Below are 23,405 nucleotides of genomic sequence, written 5' to 3' on the forward strand. Positions count from 1 at the left end.
GTTATAATGCCCCTTGGAAGAGACATGGAGGTCACAGTAGTTTAACAAGACGTTTTTAATGCCCCTTGGATGAAAAGTGGAGTTCAGAGTGATTTAACAAAACAGTAGCTTAGCAATATGGTTTTATTGCACCTTGGAAGAGACAAGGAGTTCAGAGTGGTTTAACAAAACGGTTTTACTTCCCCTTGGAAAAGACGTGGAGTTCAGAGTGGTTTAACAAGACGGTTTTAATGCCCCTTGGAAGAGACGTGGAGGTCACAGTAGCTTAACAAGATGGTTTTAATGTCCCTTGGAAGAGATGTGGAGGTCACAGTAGCTTAACAAGACGGTTTTAATGCCCCTTGGAAGAGACGTGGAGGTCTCAGTAGCTTAACAAGACGGTCGTAATGCCCCTTGGAAGAGATGTGGAGTTTAGAGTGGTTTAACAAGACGGTTTTAATTCCCCTTAAAAGAGACGTGAAGGTAACAGTGGCTTAACAATACGGTTTTAATACCCCTTGGAAGAGACATGGAGATCAGAGTGGTTTAACAAGACGATTTTAATTCCCCTAGACAAAGACGTGGAGTTCAGAGGTGTTTAACGTGACGGTTTTAATGCCCCTTGGAAGAGACGTGGAGTTCAGAGTGGTTTAACAAGACGGTTTTAATGCCCCTTGGAAGAGACGTGGAGGTCACAGTAGCTTAACAAAACTGTTTTAATGCCCCTTGGAAGAGACGTGGAGGTCACAATAGCTTAACAAGACGGTTTTAATGCCCCTTGGAAGAGACATGGAAGTCAGAGTGGTTTAACAAGAAGGTTTTAATGCCCCTTGGAAGAGACATGGAGGTCAGAGTGGTTTTAAAAGACAGTTTTAATGCCCCTTGGAAGAGACGTGGAGGTCACAGTAGCTTAACAAGATGGTTTTAATGCCCCTTGGAAGAGACGTGGAGATCACAGCAGCTTAAAAATATGGTTTTAATGCCTGTTGGAAGAGACGTGGAGGTTACAGTAGTTTAACAAGACGGTTTTAATGCCGCTTGGTAGAGAAGTGGAGTTCAGAGTGGTTTAACAAGACGATTTTAATGCACCTTGAAAGAGACGTGCAGTTCAGAGTGGTTTAACAAGACACTTTTAATGCCCCTTGGAAGAGACGTGGAGGCCACAGTAGCTTAACAAGATGGTTTTAATGCTCCTTTGAAGAGACTAGGAGTTCAGAGTGGTTTAACAAGATGGTTTTAATGCCCCTTGGAAGAGACGTGGAGGTCACAGTAGCTTAACAAGATGGTTTTAATGCCCCTTGGAAGAGACGTGGAGGTCACAGTAGCTTAACAAGACGATTTTAATGCCCCTTGTATGAAAAGGGGAGTTCAGAGTGGTTTAACAAAACAGTAGCTTAGCAGTACGGTTTTAATGCCCCTTGGAAGAGACAAGGAGTTCAGAGTGGTTTAAGAAGACGGTTTAACTTCCCTTTGGAAAAGACGTGGAATTCAGAGTGGTTTAACAAGACAGTTTTAATGCCCCTTGGAAGAGACGTGGAGGTCACAGTAGCTTAACAAGACGGTTTTAATGTCCCTTGGAAGAGATATGGAGGTCACAGTAGCTTAACAAGACGGTTTTAATGTCCATGGAAGAGACGAGGAGGTCAAAGTGGTTTACCAAGACGGTTTTAATGCCCCTTGGATGAGACTTGGAGGTCTCAGTAGCTTAACAAGACAGTCGTAATGCCCCTTGGAAGAGATGTGGAGTTTAGAGTGGCTTAACAAGACAGTTTTAATGCCCCTTGGAAGAGACGTGAAGGTAACAATTTTTTTAACAAGACGGTGTTAATGCCCCTTGGAGGAGACGTGGAGATCAGAGTGGTTTAACAAGATGATTTTAATGCCCCTAGGAAAAGATGTGGAGTTCAGAGTCGTATAGCATGACGGTTTTAATGCCCCTCGGAAGAGACGTTGAGTTCAGAGTGGTTTAAAAAGACGGTTTTAATGCCCCTTGGAAGAGACGTGGAGGTCACAGTAGCTTAACAAGACGGTTTTAATGCCCCTTGGAAGAGACGTGGAGGTCACAGTAGCTTAACAAGACGGGTTTAATGCCCTTTGGAAGAGACATGGATGTCAGAGTGGTTTAACAAGACAGTTTTAATGCCCCTTGGAAAAGACGTGGAGGTCAGAGTGGTTTTAAAAGACAGTTTTAATGCACCTTGGAAGAGACGTGGAGGTTACAGTAGCTTAAAAAGATGGTTTTAATGCCCCTTGGAAGAGACGTGGAGATCACAGCTGCTTAACAAAATGGTTTTAATGCCCCTGGGAAGAGACGTGGAGGTTACAGTAGTTTAACAAGATGGTTTTAATGCCCCTTGGAAGAGACGTGGAGTTCAGAGTGGTTTAACAAGACGGTTTTAATGTCCATTGGAAGAGACGTGGAGTTCAGAGTTGTTAAACAAGACGGTTTTAATGCCCCTTGGAAGAGACGTGGAGGTTACAGTAGCTTAATAAGACGGTTTTAATGCCACTTGGTAGAGACGTGGACTTCAGAGTGGTTTAACAAGACGGTTTTAATGCCCCTTGGAAGAGACGTGGAGTTCAGAGTTGTTTAACAAGACAGATTTAATGCCCTTGGAAGAGACGTGGAGGTCACAGTAGCTTAACAAGATGTTGTTAATGCCCCTTGGAAAAGACATGGAGTTCAGAGTGGTTTAACAAGATGGTTTTAATGCACCGTGGAAGAGACGTGGAGGTCGCAGTAGCTTAACAAGACGGTTTTAATTGCCACTTGAAATAGACATGGAGGTCACAGTAGCTTAACAAGACAGTTTTAATGCCCTTTGGAAGAGACGTGGAGGTCACAGTAGCTTACAAAGATGGTTTTAATGCCGAATGGAAGAGATGTGGAGGTTAGAGTAGCTTAACCAGATGGTTTTAATGCCCGTTCCAAGAGACGTGGAGTTCGGAGTGGTTAAACAAGACGGTTTTAATGCCCCTTGGATGAGACGTGGAGGTTACAGGAGCTTAACAAGATGGTTTTATTGCCCCTTGGAAGAGACGTGGAGATCAGAGTGGTTTAACAAGACGATTTTAATGCCCCTAGGAAAAGTTGTGGAGTTCAGAGTGGTTTAACTTGACGGTTTTAGTGCCAATTGGAAGAGACGTGGAGTTCAGAGTGGTTTAACAAGACGGTTTTAATGCCCCTTGAAAGAGACATGGAGGTCACAGTAGCTTAACAAGACAGTTTTAATGCCCCTTGGAAGAGACGTGGAGGTCACAGTAGCTTAAGAAGACGATTTAAATGCCCCTTGGAAGAGACATGGAGGTCAGATTGGTTTAACAAGAGCTTTTTAATGCCCCTTGGAAGAGACGTGAAGGTCAGAGTGGTTTTAAAAGACAGTTTTAATGCCCCTTGGAAGAGACGTGGAGGTCACAGTAGCTTAGCAAGATGGTTTTAATGCCGCTTGGAAGAGACGTGGAGGTCACAGTAGCTTAACAAGATGGTTTTAATGCCCCTGGGAAGAGACGTGGAGTTCAGAGTGGTTAAACAAGACGGTTCTAATGCCCCTTGGAAGAGACGTGGAGGTTACAGTAGTTTAACAAGATGGTTTTAATGCCCCTTGGTAGAGACGTGGAGTTCAGAGTGGTTTAACGTGACGGTTTTAATGCCCCTTGGATGAAAATTGGAGTTCAGAGTGGTTTAACAAAATAGTAGCTTAGCAATACGGTTTTAACGCCCCTTTCAAGAGACAAGGAGTTCATAGTGGTTTAACAAGACGGTTTTAATGCCCCTTGGTAGAGACGTGGAGTTCAGAGTGGTTTAACAAGACAATTTTAATGCACCTTGGAAGAGACGTGCTGTTCAGAGTGGTTTAACAATACACTTTTAATGCTCCTTGGAAGAGACGTGGAGGCCACAGTAGCTTACCAAGATGTTGTTAATGCCCCTTGGAAAAGACATGGAGCTCAGAGTTGTTTAACAAGATGGTTTTAATGCACCGTGGAAGAGACGTGGAGGTCGCAGTAGCTTAACAAGACGGTTTTAATACCACTTGAAATACACATGGAGGTCACAGTAGCTTAAGAAGACGACTTTAATGCCCTTTGGAAGAGACGTGGTGGTCACAGTAGCTTACAAATATGGTTTTAATGCCGAATGGAAGAGATGTGGAGGTTAGAGTAGCTTAACCAGATGGTTTTAATGCCCGTTCCAAGAGACGTGGAATTCAGAGTGGTTAAACAAGACGGTTTTAATGCCCCTTGGATGAGACGTGGAGGTTACAGGAGCTTAACAAGATGGTTTAAATGCCCCTTGGAAGAGACGTGGAGGTCACAGTAGCTTACCAAGATGGTTTTAATGCCCCTTAGAAGAGACGTGGAGGTCACAATAGCTTAACAAGATGGTTTTAATGCCCCTTGGAAGAGACATGGAGGTCAGAGTGGTTTAACAAGACGGTTTTATTGCCCCTTGGAAGGGACGTGGAGGTCAGAGTGGTTTTAAAACAGTTTTAATGCCCCTTGGAAGAGACGTGGAGGTCACAGTAGCTTAACAAGATGGTTTTAATGCCCCTTGGAAGAGACGTGGAGATCACAGCAGCTTAACAAAACGGTTTTAACACCCCTTGGAAGAGACGTGGAGGTTACAGTAGCATAACAAGATGGTTTTAATGCCCCTTGGTAGAGACGTGGAGTTCAGAGTGATTTAACAAGGCGATTTTAATGCACCTTGGAAGAGACGTGCAATTCAGAGTGGTTTAACAAGACACTTTTAATGCCCCTTGGAAGAGACGTGGAGGCCACAAGAGCTTAACAAGATGGTTTTAATGCCCCTTGGAAGAGACATGGAGGTCAGAGTGGTTAAGCAAGATAGTTTTAATACCCCTGGGAAGAGACTTGGAGATAACAGTAGCTTAACAAGACGGTTTTAATGCTCCTTGGTAGAGACGTGGAGTACCGAGTGGTTTTACAAGACGGTTTTAATGCCCCTTAGAAAACACGTGGAGTTCAGAGTGGTTTAACAAGATGGTTTTAATGCCCCTTGGAAGAGACCTGGATGTCACAGTAGCTTAACAAGACGGTTTTAATGCCCCTTGGAAGAGACATGGAGGTCAGATTGGTTTAACAAGACGGTTTTAATGCCCCTTGGAAGAGACGTGGAGGTCAGAGTGGTTTTAAAAGACAGTTTTAATGCCCCTTGGAAGAGACGTGGAGGTCACAGTAGCTTAACAAGATGGTTTTAATGCCCCTTGGAGGAGACGTGGAGGTCACAGTAGCTTAACAAGTTGGTTTTAATGCCCCTGGGAAGAGACGTGGAGTTCAGAGCAGTTAAACAAGACGGTTTTAATGCCCCATGGAAGAGACGTGGAGGTTAAAGTAGTTTAACAAGATGGTTTTAATGCCCCTTGGTAGAGACGTGGAGTTCAGAGTTGTTTAACGTGACGGTTTTAATGCCCCTTGGATGAAAATTGGAGTTCAGAGTGGTTTAACAAAACAGTAGCTTAGCAATACGGTTTTAATGCCCCTTTCAAGTGACAAGGAGTTCAGAGTGGTTTAACAAGACGGTTTTACTTCCCCTTGGAAAAGACGTGTAGTTCAGAGTGGTTTAACAAGATGGTTTTAATGCCCCTTTCAAGAGACGTGGAGTTCAGAGTGGTTTAACAAGACGGTTTTACTTCCCCTTGGAAAAGACGTGTAGTTCAGAGTAGTTTAACAAGATGGTTTTAATGCCCCTTGGTAGAGACGTGGAGTTCAGAGTGGTTTAACAAGACAATTTTAATGCACCTTGGAAGAGACGTGCTGTTCAGAGTGGTTTAACAATAAACTTTTAATGCTACTTGGAAGAGACGTGGAGGCCACAGTAGCTTACCAAGCTGGTTTTAATGCCCCTTGGAAGAGACGTGGAGGTCACAGTAGCTTAACAAGATGGTTTTAATGCCCCTTGGAAGAGACATGGAGGTCAGAGTGGTTTAACAAGACTGTTTTATTGCCCCTTGGAAGGGACGTGGAGGTCAGAGTGGTTTTAAAACAGTTTTAATGCCCCTTGGAAGAGACGTGGAGGTCACAGTAGCTTAACAAGATGGTTTTAATGTCCCTTGGAAGAGATGTGGAGGTCACAGTAGCTTAACAAGACGGTTGTAATGTCCGTGGAAGAGACGTGGAGGTCAAAGTGGTTTACCAAGACGGTTTTAATGCCCCTTGGAAGAGACGTGGAGGTCTCAGTAGCTTAACAAGACGGTTGTAATGCCCCTTGGAAGAGATGTGGAGTTTAGAGTGGTTTAACAAGACGGTTTTAATGCCCCTTAAAAGAGACATGAAGGTAACAGTGGCTTAACAAGACGGTTTTAATACCCCTTGGAAGAGACATGGAGATCAGAGTGGTTTAACAAGACGATTTTAATTCCCCTAGACAAAGACGTGGAGTTCAGAGTGGTTTAACGTGACGGTTTTAATGCCCCTTGGAAGAGACGTGAAGTTCAGAGTGGTTTAACAACACGGTTTTAATGCCCCTTGGAAGAGACGTGGAGGTCACAGTAGCTTAACAAGACGGTTTTAATGCCCCTTGGAAGAGACGTGGAGGTCACAGTAGCTTAACAAGACGGATTTAATGCCCCTTGGAAGAGACATGGAAGTCAGAGTGGTTTAACAAGAAGGTTTTAATGCCCCTTGGAAGAGACGTGCATGTCAGAGTGGTTTTAAAAGACAGTTTTAATGCTCCTTGGAAGAGACGTGGAGATCACAGTAGCTTAACAAGATGGTTTTAATGCCCCTTGGAAGAGACGTTGAGATCACAGCAGCTTAAAAATATGGTTTTAATGCCTGTTGGAAGAGACGTGGAGGTTACAGTAGTTTAACAAGACGATTTTAATGCCGCTTGGTAGAGACGTGGAGGTCAGAGTGGTTTAACAAGACGATTTTAATGCACCTTGAAAGAGACGTGCAGTTCAGAGTGGTTTAACAAGACACTTTTAATGCCCCTTGGAAGAGACGTGGAGGCCACAGTAGCTTAACAAGATGGTTTTAATGCTCCTTTCAAGAGACGTGGAGTTCAGAGTGTTTTAACAAGTCGGTTTTATTTCCCCTTGGGAAAGACGTGTAGTTCAGAGTAGTTTAACAAGATGGTTTTAATGCCCCTTGGTAGAGACGTGGAGTTCAGAGTGGTTTAACAAGACAATTTTAATGCACCTTGGAAGAGACGTGCTGTTCAGAGTGGTTTAACAATACACTTTTAATGCTCCTTGGAAGAGACGTGGAGGCCACAGTAGCTTACCAAGATGTTGTTAATGCCCCTTGGAAAAGACATGGAGCTCAGAGTGGTTTAACAAGATGGTTTTAATGCACCGTGGAAGAGACGTGGAGGTCGCAGTAGCTTAACAAGACGGTTTTAATGCCACTTGAAATACACATGGAGGTCACAATAGCTTAACAAGACGATTTTAATGCCCTTTGGAAGAGACGTGGAGGTCACAGTAGCTTACAAATATGGTTTTAATGCCGGATGGAAGAGATGTGGAGGTTAGAGTAGCTTAACCAGATGGTTTTAATGCCCGTTCCAAGAGACGTGGAGTTCAGAGTGGTTAAACAAGACGGTTTTAATGACCCTTGGATGAAACGTGGAGGTTACAGGAGCTTAACAAGGTGGTTTTAATGCCCCTTGGAAGAGACGTGGAGATCAGAGTGGTTTAACAAGACGATTTTAATGCCCCTAGGAAAAGTCGTGGAGTTCAGAGTGGTTTAACTTGACGGTTTTAATGCCAATTGGAAAAGACGTGGAGTTCAGAGTGGTTTAACAAGACGGTTTTAATGCCCCTTGAAAGAGACATGGAGGTCACAGTAGCTTAACAAGACAGTTTTAATGCCCCTTGGAAGAGACGTGGAGGTTACAGTAGCTTAATAAGACGGTTTTAATGCCACTTGGTAGAGACGTGGACTTCAGAGTGGTTTAACAAGACGGTTTTAATGCCCCTTGGAAGAGACGTGGAGTTCAGAGTTGTTTAACAAGACAGATTTAATGCCCTTGGAAGAGACGTGGAGGTCACAGTAGCTTAACAAGATGTTGTTAATGCCCCTTGGAAAAGACATGGAGTTCAGAGTGGTTTAACAAGATGGTTTTAATGCACCGTGGAAGAGACGTGGAGGTCGCAGTAGCTTAACAAGACGGTTTTAATTGACACTTGAAATAGACATGGAGGTCACAGTAGCTTAACAAGACAGTTTTAATGCCCTTTGGAAGAGACGTGGAGGTCACAGTAGCTTACAAAGATGGTTTTAATGCCGAATGGAAGAGATGTGGAGGTTAGAGTAGCTTAACCAGATGGTTTTAATGCCCGTTCCAAGAGACGTGGAGTTCGGAGTGGTTAAACAAGACGGTTTTAATGCCCCTTGGATGAGACGTGGAGGTTACAGGAGCTTAACAAGATGGTTTTATTGCCCCTTGGAAGAGACGTGGAGATCAGAGTGGTTTAACAAGACGATTTTAATGCCCCTAGGAAAAGTTGTGGAGTTCAGAGTGGTTTAACTTGACGGTTTTAGTGCCAATTGGAAGAGACGTGGAGTTCAGAGTGGTTTAACAAGACAGTTTTAATGCCCCTTGAAAGAGACATGGAGGTCACAGTAGCTTAACAAGACAGTTTTAATGCCCCTTGGAAGAGACGTGGAGGTCACAGTAGCTTAAGAAGACGATTTAAATGCCCCTTGGAAGAGACATGGAGGTCAGATTGGTTTAACAAGAGCTTTTTAATGCCCCTTGGAAGAGACGTGGAGGTCAGAGTGGTTTTAAAAGACAGTTTTAATGCCCCTTGGAAGAGACGTGGAGGTCACAGTAGCTTAGCAAGATGGTTTTAATGCCCCTTGGAAGAGACGTGGAGGTCACAGTAGCTTAACAAGATGGTTTTAATGCCCCTGGGAAGAGACGTGGAGTTCAGAGTGGTTAAACAAGACGGTTTTAATGCCCCTTGGAAGAGACGTGGAGGTTACAGTAGTTTAACAAGATGGTTTTAATGCCCCTTGGTAGAGACGTGGAGTTCAGAGTGGTTTAACGTGACGGTTTTAATGCCCCTTGGATGAAAATTGGAGTTCAGAGTGGTTTAACGAAATAGTAGCTTAGCAATACGGTTTTAACGCCCCTTTCAAGAGACAAGGAGTTCAGAGTGGTTTAACAAGACGGTTTTACTTCCCCTTGGAAAAGACGTGTAGTTCATAGTGGTTTAACAAGATGGTTTTAATGCCCCTTTCAAGAGACGTGGAGTTCAGAGTGTTTTAACAAGACGGTTTTACTTCCCCTTGGAAAAGACGTTTAGTTCAGAGTAGTTTAACAAGACGGTTTTAATGCCCCTTGGTAGAGACGTGGAGTTCAGAGTGGTTTAACAAGACAATTTTAATGCACCTTGGAAGAGACGTGCTGTTCAGAGTGGTTTAACAATACACTTTTAATGCTCCTTGGAAGAGACGTGGAGGCCACAGTAGCTTACCAAGATGTTGTTAATGCCCCTTGGAAAAGACATGGAGCTCAGAGTTGTTTAACAAGATGGTTTTAATGCACCGTGGAAGAGACGTGGAGGTCGCAGTAGCTTAACAAGACGGTTTTAATACCACTTGAAATACACATGGAGGTCACAGTAGCTTAAGAAGACGACTTTAATGCCCTTTGGAAGAGACGTGGAGGTCACAGTAGCTTACAAATATGGTTTTAATACCGAATGGAAGAGATGTGGAGGTTAGAGTAGCTTAACCAGATGGTTTTAATGCCCGTTCCAAGAGACGTGGAATTCAGAGTGGTTAAACAAGACGGTTTTAATGCCCCTTGGATGAGACGTGGAGGTTACAGGAGCTTAACAAGATGGTTTAAATGCCCCTTGCAAGAGACGTGGAGGTCACAGTAGCTTACCAAGATGGTTTTAATGCCCCTTAGAAGAGACGTGGAGGTCACAATAGCTTAACAAGATGGTTTTAATGCCCCTTGGAAGAGACATGGAGGTCAGAGTGGTTTAACAAGACGGTTTTATTGCCCCTTGGAAGGGACGTGGAGGTCAGAGTGGTCTTAAAACAGTTTTAATGCCCCTTGGAAGAGACGTGGAGGTCACAGTAGCTTAACAAGATGGTTTTAATGCCCCTTGGAAGAGACGTGGAGATCACAGCAGCTTAACAAAACGGTTTTAACACCCCTTGGAAGAGACGTGGAGGTTACAGTAGCATAACAAGATGGTTTTAATGCCCCTTGGTAGAGACGTGGAGTTCAGAGTGATTTAACAAGGCGATTTTAATGCACCTTGGAAGAGACGTGCAATTCAGAGTGGTTTAACAAGACACTTTTAATGCCCCTTGGAAGAGACGTGGAGGCCACAAGAGCTTAACAAGATGGTTTTAATGCCCCTTGGAAGAGACATGGAGGTCAGAGTGGTTAAGCAAGATAGTTTTAATACCCCTGGGAAGAGACTTGGAGATAACAGTAGCTTAACAAGACGGTTTTAATGCTCCTTGGTAGAGATGTGGAGTACCGAGTGGTTTTACAAGACGGTTTTAATGCCCCTTGGAAAACACGTGGAGTTCAGAGTGGTTTAACAAGATGGTTTTAATGCCCCTTGGAAGAGACCTGGATGTCACAGTAGCTTAACAAGACGGTTTTAATGCCCCTTGGAAGAGACATGGAGGTCAGATTGGTTTAACAAGACGGTTTTAATGCCCCTTGGAAGAGACGTGGAGGTCAGAGTGGTTTTAAAAGACAGTTTTAATGCCCCTTGGAAGAGACGTGGAGGTCACAGTAGCTTAACAAGATGGTTTTAATGCCCCTTGGAGGAGACGTGGAGGTCACAGTAGCTTAACAAGTTGGTTTTAATGCCCCTGGGAAGAGACGTGGAGTTCAGAGCAGTTAAACAAGACGGTTTTAATGCCCCATGGAAGAGACGTGGAGGTTAAAGTAGTTTAACAAGATGGTTTTAATGCCCCTTGGTAGAGACGTGGAGTTCAGAGTTGTTTAACGTGACGGTTTTAATGCCCCTTGGATGAAAATTGGAGTTCAGAGTGGTTTAACAAAACAGTAGCTTAGCAATACGGTTTTAATGCCCCTTTCAAGTGACAAGGAGTTCAGAGTGGTTTAACAAGACGGTTTTACTTCCCCTTGGAAAAGACGTGTAGTTCAGAGTGGTTTAACAAGATGGTTTTAATGCCCCTTTCAAGAGACGTGGAGTTCAGAGTGGTTTAACAAGACGGTTTTACTTCCCCTTGGAAAAGACGTGTAGTTCAGAGTAGTTTAACAAGATGGTTTTAATGCCCCTTGGTAGAGACGTGGAGTTCAGAGTGGTTTAACAAGACAATTTTAATGCACCTTGGAAGAGACGTGCTGTTCAGAGTGGTTTAACAATAAACTTTTAATGCTCCTTGGAAGAGACGTGGAGGCCACAGTAGCTTACCAAGCTGGTTTTAATGCCCCTTGGAAGAGACGTGGAGGTCACAGTAGCTTAACAAGATGGTTTTAATGCCCCTTGGAAGAGACATGGAGGTCAGAGTGGTTTAACAAGACGGTTTTATTGCCCCTTGGAAGGGACGTGGAGGTCAGAGTGGTTTTAAAACAGTTTTAATGCCCCTTGGAAGAGACGTGGAGGTCACAGTAGCTTAACAAGATGGTTTTAATGCCCCTTGGAAGAGACGTGGAGATCACAGCAGCTTAACAAAACGGTTTTAACACCCCTTGGAAGAGACGTGGAGGTTACAGTAGCATAACAAGATGGTTTTAATGCCCCTTGGTAGAGACGTGGAGTTCAGAGTGATTTAACAAGGCGATTTTAATGCACCTTGGAAGAGACGTGCAATTCAGAGTGGTTTAACAAGACACTTTTAATGCCCCTTGGAAGAGACGTGGAGGCCACAAGAGCTTAACAAGATGGTTTTAATGCCCCTTGGAAGAGACATGGAGGTCAGAGTGGTTAAGCAAGATAGTTTTAATACCCCTGGGAAGAGACTTGGAGATAACAGTAGCTTAACAAGACGGTTTTAATGCTCCTTGGTAGAGACGTGGAGTACCGAGTGGTTTTACAAGACGGTTTTAATGCCCCTTGGAAAACACGTGGAGTTCAGAGTGGTTTAACAAGATGGTTTTAATGCCCCTTGGAAGAGACCTGGATGTCACAGTAGCTTAACAAGACGGTTTTAATGCCCCTTGGAAGAGACATGGAGGTCAGATTGGTTTAACAAGACGGTTTTAATGCCCCTTGGAAGAGACGTGGAGTTCAGAGTGGTTTTAAAAGACAGTTTTAATGCCCCTTGGAAGAGACGTGGAGGTCACAGTAGCTTAACAAGATGGTTTTAATGCCCCTTGGAGGAGACGTGGAGGTCACAGTAGCTTAACAAGATGGTTTTAATGCCCCTGGGAAGAGACGTGGAGTTCAGAGCGGTTAAACAAGACGGTTTTAATGCCCCATGGAAGAGACGTGGAGGTTAAAGTAGTTTAACAAGATGGTTTTAATGCCCCTTGGTAGAGACGTGGAGTTCAGAGTTGTTTAACGTGACGGTTTTAATGCCCCTTGGATGAAAATTGGAGTTCAGAGTGGTTTAACAAAACAGTAGCTTAGCAATACGGTTTTAATGCCCCTTTCAAGTGACAAGGAGTTCAGAGTGGTTTAACAAGACGGTTTTACTTCCCCTTGGAAAAGACGTGTAGTTCAGAGTGGTTTAACAAGATGGTTTTAATGCCCCTTTCAAGAGACGTGGAGTTCAGAGTGGTTTAACAAGACGGTTTTACTTCCCCTTGGAAAAGACGTGTAGTTCAGAGTAGTTTAACAAGATGGTTTTAATGCCCCTTGGTAGAGACGTGGAGTTCAGAGTGGTTTAACAAGACAATTTTAATGCACCTTGGAAGAGACGTGCTGTTCAGAGTGGTTTAACAATAAACTTTTAATGCTCCTTGGAAGAGACGTGGAGGCCACAGTAGCTTACCAAGATGGTTTTAATGCCCCTTGGAAGAGACGTGGAGGTCACAGTAGCTTAACAAGATGGTTTTAATGCCCCTTGGAAGAGACATGGAGGTCAGAGTGGTTTAACAAGACGGTTTTATTGCCCCTTGGAAGGGACGTGGAGGTCAGAGTGGTTTTAAAACAGTTTTAATGCCCCTTGGAAGAGACGTGGAGGTCACAGTAGCTTAACAAGATGGTTTTAATGCCCCTTGGAAGAGACGTGGAGATCACAGCAGCTTAACAAAACGGTTTTAACACCCCTTGGAAGAGACGTGGAGGTTACAGTAGCATAACAAGATGGTTTTAATGCCCCTTAGTAGAGACGAGGAGTTCAGAGTGATTTAACAAGATGATTTTAATGCACCTTGGAAGAAACGTGCAATTCAGAGTGGTTTAACAAGACACTTTTAATGCCCCTTGGAAGAGACGTGGAGGCCACAAGAGCTTAGCAAGATGGTTTTAATGCCCCTTGGAAGAGACATGGAGGTCAGAGTGGTTAAACAAGATAGTTTTAATACCTCTGGGAAGAGACTTGGAGATAACAGTAGCTTAACAAGACGGTTTTAATGCTCCTTGGTAGAGACGTGGAGTACCGAGTGGTTTTACAAGACGGTTTTAATGCCCCTTGGAAAACACGTGGAGTTCAGAGTGGTTTAACAAGATGGTTTTAATGCCCCTTGGAAGAGACCTGGATGTCACAGTAGCTTAACAAGACGGTTTTAATGCCCCTTGGAAGAGACATGGAGGTCAGAGTGGTTTAACAAGACGGTTTTAATGCCCCTTGGAAGAGACGTGGAGGTCACAGTAGCTTAACAAGACGGTTTTAATGCCCCTTAGAAGAGACGTGCAGTTCAGTGTGGTTTAACAAGACGGTTTTAATGTCCCTTGGAAGAAACGTGGAGTTCAGAGTAGTTTAACAAGATGGTTTTAATGCCCCTTGCAAGAGATGTGGAGGTCACAGTAGCTTAACAAGATGGTTTTAATGCCACTTGGAAGGGACGTGGAGGTTACAGTAGTTTAACAAGATGGTTTTAATGCCCCTTGGTAGAGACGTGGAGTTCAGAGTGGTTTAACGTGACGGTTTTAATGCCCCTTGGATGAAAATTGGAGTTTAAAGTTTTTTAACAAAACAGTAGCTTAGCAATACGGTTTTAATGCCCCTTTGAAGAGACAAGGAGTTCAGAGTGGTTTAACAAGACGGTTTTACTTCCCCTTGGAAAAGACGTGTAGTTCATAGTGGTTTAACAAGATGGTTTTAATGCCCCTTTCAAGAGACGTGGAGTTCAGAGTGTTTTAACAAGACGGTTTTACTTCCCCTTGGAAAAGACGTGTAGTTCAGAGTAGTTTAACAAGATGGTTTTAATGCCCCTTGGTAGAGACGTGGAGTTCAGAGTGGTTTAACAAGACAATTTTAATGCACCTTGGAAGAGACGTGCTGTTCAGAGTGGTTTAACAATATACTTTTAATGCTCCTTGGAAGAGACGTGGAGGCCACAGTAGCTTACCAAGATGTTGTTAATGCCCCTTGGAAAACACATGGAGCTCAGAGTGGTTTAACAAGATGGTTTTAATGCACCGTGGAAGAGACGTGGAGGTCGCAGAAGCTTAACAAGACGGTTTTAATGCCACTTGAAATACACATGGAGGTCACAGTAGCTTAACAAGACGATTTTAATGCCCTTTGGAAGAGACGTGGAGGTCACAGAAGCTTACAAATATGGTTTTAATGCCGAATGGAAAAGATGTGGAGGTTAGAGTAGCTTAACCAGATGGTTTTAATGCCCGTTCCAAGAGACGTGGAGTTCAGAGTGGTTAAACAAGACGGTTTTAATGCCCCTTGGATGAGACGTGGAGGTTACAGGAGCTTAACAAGATGGTTTTAATGCCCCTTGGAAGAGACGTGGAGATCAGAGTGGTTTAACAAGACGATTTTAATGCCCCTAGGAAAAGTCGTGGAGTTCAGAGTGGTTTAACTTGACGGTTTTAATGCCAATTGGAAGAGACGTGGAGTTCAGAGTTTTTTAACAAGACGGTTTTAATGCCCCTTGAAAGAGACATGGAGGTCACAGTAGCTTAACAAGACAGTTTTAATGCCCCTTGGAAGAGACGTGAAGGTCACAGTAGCTTAACAAGACGGTTTAAATGCCCCTTGGAAGAGACATGGAGGTCAGAGTGGTTTGACAAGACGGTTTTATTGCCCCTTGGAAGGGACGTGGAGGTCAGAGTGGTTTTAAAACAGTTTTAATGCCCCTTGGAAGAGACGTGGAGGTCACAGTAGCTTAACAAGATGGTTTTAATGCCCCTTGGAAGAGACGTGGAGATCACAGCAGCTTAACAAAACGGTTTTAACACCCCTTGGAAGAGACGTGGAGGTTACAGTAGCATAACAAGATGGTTTTAATGCCAATTGGTAGAGACGTGGAGTTCAGAGTGATTTAACAAGACGATTTTAATGCACCTTGGAAGAGACGTGCAATTCAGAGTGGTTTAACAAGACACTTTTAATGCCCCTTGGAAGAGACGTGGAGGCCACAAGAGCTTAACAAGATGGTTTTAATGCCCCTTGGAAGAGACATGGAGGTCAGAATGGTTAAACAAGATAGTTTTAATACCCCTGGGAAGAGACTTGGAGATAACAGTAGCTTAACAAGACGGTTTTAATGCTCCTTGGTAGAGACGTGGAGAACCGAGTGGTTTTACAAGACGGTTTTAATGCCCCTTGGAAAACACGTGGAGTTCAGAGTGGTTTAACAAGATGGTTTTAATGCCCCTTGGAAGAGACCTGGATGTCACAGTAGCTTAACAAGACGGTTTTAATGACCCTTGGAAGAGACATGGAGGTCAGATGGGTTTAACAAGACGGTTTTAATGCCCCTTGGAAGAGACGTGGAGGTCAGAGTGGTTTTAAAAGACAGTTTTAATGCCCCTTGGAAGAGACGTGGAGGTCACAGTAGCTTAACAAGATGGTTTTAATGCCCCTTGGAGGAGACATGGAGGTCACAGTAGCTTAACAAGATGGTTTTAATGCCCCTGGGAAGAGACGTGGAGTTCAGAGCGGTTAAACAAGATGGTTTTAATGCCCCATGGAAGAGACGTGGAGGTTAAAGTAGTTTAACAAGATGGTTTTAATGCCCCTTGGTAGAGACGTGGAGTTCAGAGTTGTTTAACGTGACGGTTTTAATGCCCCTTGGATGAAAATTGGAGTTCAGAGTGGTTTAACAAAACAGTAGCTTAGCAATACGGTTTTAATGCCCCTTTCAAGAGACAAGGAGTTCAGAGTGGTTTAACAAGACGGTTTTACTTCCCCTTGGAAAAGACGTGTAGTTCAGAGTGGTTTAACAAGATGGTTTTAATGCCCCTTTCAAGAGACGTGGAGTTCAGAGTGGTTTAACAAGACGGTTTTACTTCCCCTTGGAAAAGACGTGTAGTTCAGAGTAGTTTAACAAGATGGTTTTAATGCCCCTTGGTAGAGACATGGAGTTCAGAGTGGTTTAACAATAAACTTTTAATGCTCCTTGGAAGAGACGTGGAGGCCACAGTAGCTTACCAAGATGGTTTTAATGCCCCTTGGAAGAGACGTGGAGGTCACAGTAGCTTAACAAGATGGTTTTAATGCCCCTTGGAAGAGACATGGAGGTCAGAGTGGTTTAACAAGACGGTTTTATTGCCCCTTGGAAGGGACGTGGAGGTCAGAGTGGTTTTAAAACAGTTTTACTGCCCCTTGGAAGAGACGTGGAGGTCACAGTAGCTTAACAAGATGGTTTTAATGCCCCTTGGAAGAGACGTGGAGGTCACAGCAGCTTAACAAAACGGTTTTAACACCCCTTGGAAGAGACGTGGAGGTTACAGTAGCATAACAAGATGGTTTTAATGCCCCTTGGTAGAGACGTGGAGTTCAGAGTGATTTAACAAGACGATTTTAATGCACCTTGGAAGAGACGTGCAATTCAGAGTGGTTTAACAAGACACTTTTAATGCCCCTTGGAAGAGACGTGGAGGCCACAAGAGCTTAACAAGATGGTTTTAATGCCCCTTGGAAGAGACATGGAGGTCAGAGTGGTTAAACAAGATAGTTTTAATACCCCTGGGAAGAGACTTGGAGATAACAGTAGCTTAACAAGACGGTTTTAATGCTCCTTGGTAGAGACGTGGAGTACCGAGTGGTTTTACAAGACGGTTTTAATGCCCCTTGGAAAACACGTGGAGTTCAGAGTGGTTTAACAAGATGGTTTTAATGCCCCTTGGAAGAGACGTGGATGTCACAGTAGCTTAACAAGACGGTTTTAATGCCCCTTGGAAGAGACATGGAGGTCAGAGTGGTTTAACAAGACGGTTTTAATGCCCCTTGGAAGAGACGTGGAGGTCACAGTAGCTTAACAAGACGGTTTTAATGCCCCTTAGAAGAGACGTGGAGTTCAGTGTGGTTTAACAAGACGGTTTTAATGTCCCTTGGAAGAAACGTGGAGTTCAGAGTAGTTTAACAAGATGGTTTTAATGCCCCTTGCAAGAGATGTGGAGGTCACAGTAGCTTAACAAGATGGTTTTAATGCCACTTGGAAGGGACGTGGAGGTTACAGTAGTTTAACAAGATGGTTTTAATGCCCCTTGGTAGAGACGTGGAGTTCAGAGTGGTTTAACGTGACGGTTTTAATGCCCCTTGGTTGAAAATTGGAGTTCAGAGTGGTTTAACAAAACAGTAGCTTAGCAATACGGTTTTAATGCCCCTTTCAAGAGACAAGGAGTTCAGAGTGGTTTAACAAGACGGTTTTACTTCCCCTTGGAAAAGACGTGTAGTTCAGAGTGGTTTAACAAGATGGTTTTAATGCCCCTTTCAAGAGACGTGGAGTTCAGAGTGTTTTAACAAGTCGGTTTTATTTCCCCTTGGAAAAGACGTGTAGTTCAGAGTAGTTTAACAAGATGGTTTTAATGCCCCTTGGTAGAGACGTGGAGTTCAGAGTGGTTTAACAAGACAATTTTAATGCACCTTGGAAGAGACGTGCTGTTCAGAGTGGTTTAACAATACACTTTTAATGCTCCTTGGAAGAGACGTGGAGGCCACAGTAGCTTACCAAGATGTTGTTAATGCCCCTTGGAAAAGACATGGAGCTCAGAGTGGTTTAACAAGATGGTTTTAATGCACCGTGGAAGAGACGTGGAGGTCGCAGTAGCTTAACAAGACGGTTTTAATGCCACTTGAAATACACATGGAGGTCACAATAGCTTAACAAGACGATTTTAATGCCCTTTGGAAGAGACGTGGAGGTCACAGTAGCTTACAAATATGGTTTTAATGCCGAATGGAAGAGATGTGGAGGTTAGAGAAGCTTAACCAGATGGTTTTAATGCCCGTTCCAAGAGACGTGGAGTTCAGAGTGGTTAAACAAGACGGTTTTAATGCCCCTTGGATGAGACGTGGAGGTTACAGGAGCTTAACAAGATGGTTTTAATGCCCCTTGGAAGAGACGTGGAGATCAGAGTGGTTTAACAAGACGATTTTAATGCCCCTAGGAAAAGTCGTGGAGTTCAGAGTGGTTTAACTTGACGGTTTTAATGCCAATTGGAAGAGACGTGGAGTTCAGAGTGGTTTAACAAGACGGTTTTAATGCCCCTTGAAAGAGACATGGAGGTCACAGTAGCTTAGCAAGACAGTTTTAATGCCCCTTGGAAGAGACGTGGAGGTCACAGTAGCTTAACGAGACGGTTTAAATGCCCCTTGGAAGAGACATGGAGGTCAGACTGGTTTAACAAGACGGTTTTAATGCCCCTTGGAAGAGACGTGGAGGTCAGAGTGGTTTTAAAAGACAGTTTTAATGCCCCTTGGAAGAGACGTGGAGGTCACAGTAGCTTAACAAGATTGTTTTAATGCCCCTTGGAGGAGACATGGAGGTCACAGTAGCTTAAGAAGATGGTTTTAATGCCCCTGGTAAGAGACGTGGAGTTCAGAGCGGTTAAACAAGACGGTTTTGATGCCCCATGGAAGAGACGTGGAGGTTAAAGTAGTTTAACAAGATGGTTTTAATGCCCCTTGGTAGAGACGTGGAGTTCAGAGTTGTTTAACGTGACGGTTTTAATGCCCCTTGGATGAAAATTGGAGTTCAGAGTGGTTTAACAAAACAGTAGCTTAGCAATACGGTTTTAATGCCCGTTTCAAGAGACAAGGAGTTCAGAGTGGTTTAACAAGACGGTTTTACTTCCCCTTGGAAAAGACGTGTAGTTCAGAGTGGTTTAACAAGATGGTTTTAATGCCCCTTTCAAGAGACGTGGAGTTCAGAGTGGTTTAACAAGACGGTTTTACTTCCCCTTGGAAAAGACGTGTAGTTCAGAGTAGTTTAACAAGATGGTTTTAATGCCCCTTGGTAGAGACGTGGAGTTCAGAGTGGTTTAACAAGACAATTTTAATGCACCTTGGAAGAGACGTGCTGTTCAGAGTGGTTTAACAATACACTTTTAATGCTCCTTGGAAGAGACGTGGAGGCCACAGTAGCTTACCAAGATGGTTTTAATGCCCCTTGGAAGAGACGTGGAGGTCACAGTAGCTTAACAAGATGGTTTTAATGCCCCTTGGAAGAGACATGGAGGTCAGAGTGGTTTAACAAGACGGTTTTATTGCCCCTTGGGAGAGACGTGGAGGTCAGAGTGGTTTTAAAACAGTTTTAATGCCCCTTGGAAGAGACGTGGAGGTCACAGTAGCTTAACAAGGTGGTTTTAATGCCCCTTGGAAGAGACGTGGAGATCACAGTAGCTTAACAAAACGGTTTTAACACCCCTTGGAAGAGACATGGAGGTTACAGTAGCATAACAAGATGGTTTTAATGCCCCTTGGTAGAGACGTGGAGTTCAGAGTGATTTAACAAGACGATTTTAATGCACCTTGGAAGAGACGTGCAGTTCAGAGTGGTTTAACAAGACACTTTTAATGCCCCTTGGAAGAGACGTGGAGGCCACAAGAGCTTAACAAGATGGTTTTAATGCCCCTTGGAAGAGACATGGAGGTCATAGTGGTTAAACAAGATAGTTTTAATACCCCTGGGAAGAGACTTGGAGATAACAGTAGCTTAACAAGATGGTTTTAATGCTCCTTGGTAGAGACGTGGAGTACCGAGTGGTTTTACAAGACGGTTTTAATGCCCCTTGGAAAACACGTGGAGTTCAGAGTGGTTTAACAAGATGGTTTTAATGCCCCTTGGAAGAGACGTGGATGTCACAGTAGCTTAACAAGACGGTTTTAATGCCCCTTCGAAGAGACCTGGAGGTCACAGTAGCTTAACAAGACGGTTTTAATGCCCCTTGGAAGAGACATGGAGGTCAGAGTGGTTTAACAAGACAGTTTTAATGCCCCTTGGAAGAGACGTGGAGGCCACAGTAGCATAAGAAGACGGTTTTAATGCCCCTTGGAAAAAACGTGGAGTTCAGAGCAGTTTAACAAAATGGTTTTAATGCCCTTTGCAAGAGAGGTCGTGGTCACAGTAGCTTAACAAGACGGTTTTAATGCCCCTTGGAAGAGACATGGAGGTCAGAGTAGTTAAACAAGATAGTTTTAATTCCCCTTGGAAGATAAGTGTAGGTAACACTAGCTTAACAAGACGGTTTTAATGCCCCTTGGAAGAGACCTGGAGGTCACCGTAGCTTAACAAGACGGTTTTAATGCCCCTTGGAAGAGACCTGGAGTTCAGAAGGGTTTAAAAAGACAGTTATAATACCCCTTGGAAGAGACATGGAGGTCACAGTAGTTTAACAAGACGTTTTTAATGCCCCTTGGATGAAAAGTGGAGTTCAGAGTGATTTAACAAAACAGTAGCTTAGCAATACGGTTTTATTGCACCTTGGAAGAGACAAGGAGTTCAGAGTGGTTTAACAAAACGGTTTTACTTCCCCTTTGAAAAGACGTGGAGTTCAGAGTGGTTTAGCAAGACGGTTTTAATGCCCCTTGTAAGAGACGTGGAGGTCACAGTAGCTTAACAAGATGGTTTTAATGTCCCTTGGAAGAGATGTGGAGGTCACAGTAGCTTAACAAGACGGTTGTAATGTCCGTGGAAGAGACGTGGAGGTCAAAGTGGTTTACCAAGACGGTTTTAATGCCCCTTGGAAGAGACGTGGAGGTCTCAGTAGCTTAACAAGACGGTTGTAATGCCCCTTGGAAGAGATGTGGAGTTTAGAGTGGTTTAACAAGACGGTTTTAATGCCCCTTAAAAGAGACATGAAGGTAACAGTGGCTTAACAAGACGGTTTTAATACCCCTTGGAAGAGACATGGAGATCAGAGTGGTTTAACAAGACGATTTTAATTCCCCTAGACAAAGACGTGGAGTTCAGAGTGGTTTAACGTGACGGTTTTAATGCCCCTTGGAAGAGACGTGAAGTTCAGAGTGGTTTAACAACACGGTTTTAATGCCCCTTGGAAGAGACGTGGAGGTCACAGTAGCTTAACAAGACGGTTTTAATGCCCCTTGGAAGAGACGTGGAGGTCACAGTAGCTTAACAAGACGGATTTAATGCCCCTTGGAAGAGACATGGAAGTCAGAGTGGTTTAACAAGAAGGTTTTAATGCCCCTTGGAAGAGACGTGGATGTCAGAGTGGTTTTAAAAGACAGTTTTAATGCTCCTTGGAAGAGACGTGGAGATCACAGTAGCTTAACAAGATTGTTTTAATGCCCCTTGGAAGAGACGTTGAGATCACAGCAGCTTAAAAATATGGTTTTAATGCCTGTTGGAAGAGACGTGGAGGTTACAGTAGTTTAACAAGACGATTTTAATGCCGCTTGGTAGAGACGTGGAGGTCAGAGTGGTTTAACAAGACGATTTTAATGCACCTTGAAAGAGACGTGCAGTTCAGAGTGGTTTAACAAGACACTTTTAATGCCCCTTGGAAGAGACGTGGAGGCCACAGTAGCTTAACAAGATGGTTTTAATGCTCCTTTCAAGAGACGTGGAGTTCAGAGTGTTTTAACAAGTCGGTTTTATTTCCCCTTGGGAAAGACGTGTAGTTCAGAGTAGTTTAACAAGATGGTTTTAATGCCCCTTGGTAGAGACGTGGAGTTCAGAGTGGTTTAACAAGACAATTTTAATGCACCTTGGAAGAGACGTGCTGTTCAGAGTGGTTTAACAATACACTTTTAATGCTCCTTGGAAGAGACGTGGAGGCCACAGTAGCTTACCAAGATGTTGTTAATGCCCCTTGGAAAAGACATGGAGCTCAGAGTGGTTTAACAAGATGGTTTTAATGCACCGTGGAAGAGACGTGGAGGTCGCAGTAGCTTAACAAGACGGTTTTAATGCCACTTGAAATACACATGGAGGTCACAATAGCTTAACAAGACGATTTTAATGCCCTTTGGAAGAGACGTGGAGGTCACAGTAGCTTACAAATATGGTTTTAATGCCGGATGGAAGAGATGTGGAGGTTAGAGTAGCTTAACCAGATGGTTTTAATGCCCGTTCCAAGAGACGTGGAGTTCAGAGTGGTTAAACAAGACGGTTTTAATGCCCCTTGGATGAAACGTGGAGGTTACAGGAGCTTAACAAGGTGGTTTTAATGCCCCTTGGAAGAGACGTGGAGATCAGAGTGGTTTAACAAGACGATTTTAATGCCCCTAGGAAAAGTCGTGGAGTTCAGAGTGGTTTAACTTGACGGTTTTAATGCCAATTGGAAAAGACGTGGAGTTCAGAGTGGTTTAACAAGACGGTTTTAATGCCCCTTGAAAGAGACATGGAGGTCACAGTAGCTTAACAAGACAGTTTTAATGCCCCTTGGAAGAGACGTGGAGGTCACAGTAGCTTAACAAGACGGTTTAAATGCCCCTTGGAAGAGACATGGAGGTCAGACTGGTTTAACAAGATGGTTTTAATGCCCCTTGGAAGAGACGTGGAGGTCAGAGTGGTTTTAAAAGACAGTTTTAATGCCCCTTGGAAGAGACGTGGAGGTCACAGTAGCTTAACAAGATGGTTTTAATGCCCCTTGGAGGAGACGTGGAGGTCACAGTAACTTAAGACGATGGTTTTAATGCCCCTGGGAAGAGACGTGGAGTTCAGAGCGGTTAAACAAGACGGTTTTAATGCCCCATGGAAGAGACGTGGAGGTTAAAGTAGTTTAACAAGATGGTTTTAATGCCCCTTGGTAGAGACGTGGAGTTCAGAGTTGTTTAACGTGACGGTTTTAATGCCCCTTGGATGAAAATTGGAGTTCAGAGTGGTTTAACAAAACAGTAGCTTAGCAATACGGTTTTAATGCCCCTTTCAAGAGACAAGGAGTTCAGAGTGGTTTAACAAGACGGTTTTACTTCCCCTTGGAAAAGACGTGTAGTTCAGAGTGGTTTAACAAGATGGTTTTAATGCCCCTTTCAAGAGACGTGGAGTTCAGAGTGGTTTAACAAGACGTTTTACTTCCCCTTGGAAAAGACGTGTAGTTCAGAGTAGTTTAACAAGATGGTTTTAATGCCCCTTGGTAGAGACGTGGAGTTCAGAGTGGTTTAACAAGACAATTTTAATGCACCTTGGAAGAGAC

The sequence above is a fragment of the Phyllobates terribilis genome, unplaced genomic scaffold, assembly GCF_046119375.1.
Source record: "Phyllobates terribilis strain yellow unplaced genomic scaffold, ASM4611937v1 Scaffold_2__4_contigs__length_985480577, whole genome shotgun sequence".
Classification (NCBI taxonomy): Eukaryota; Metazoa; Chordata; class Amphibia; order Anura; family Dendrobatidae; genus Phyllobates; species Phyllobates terribilis.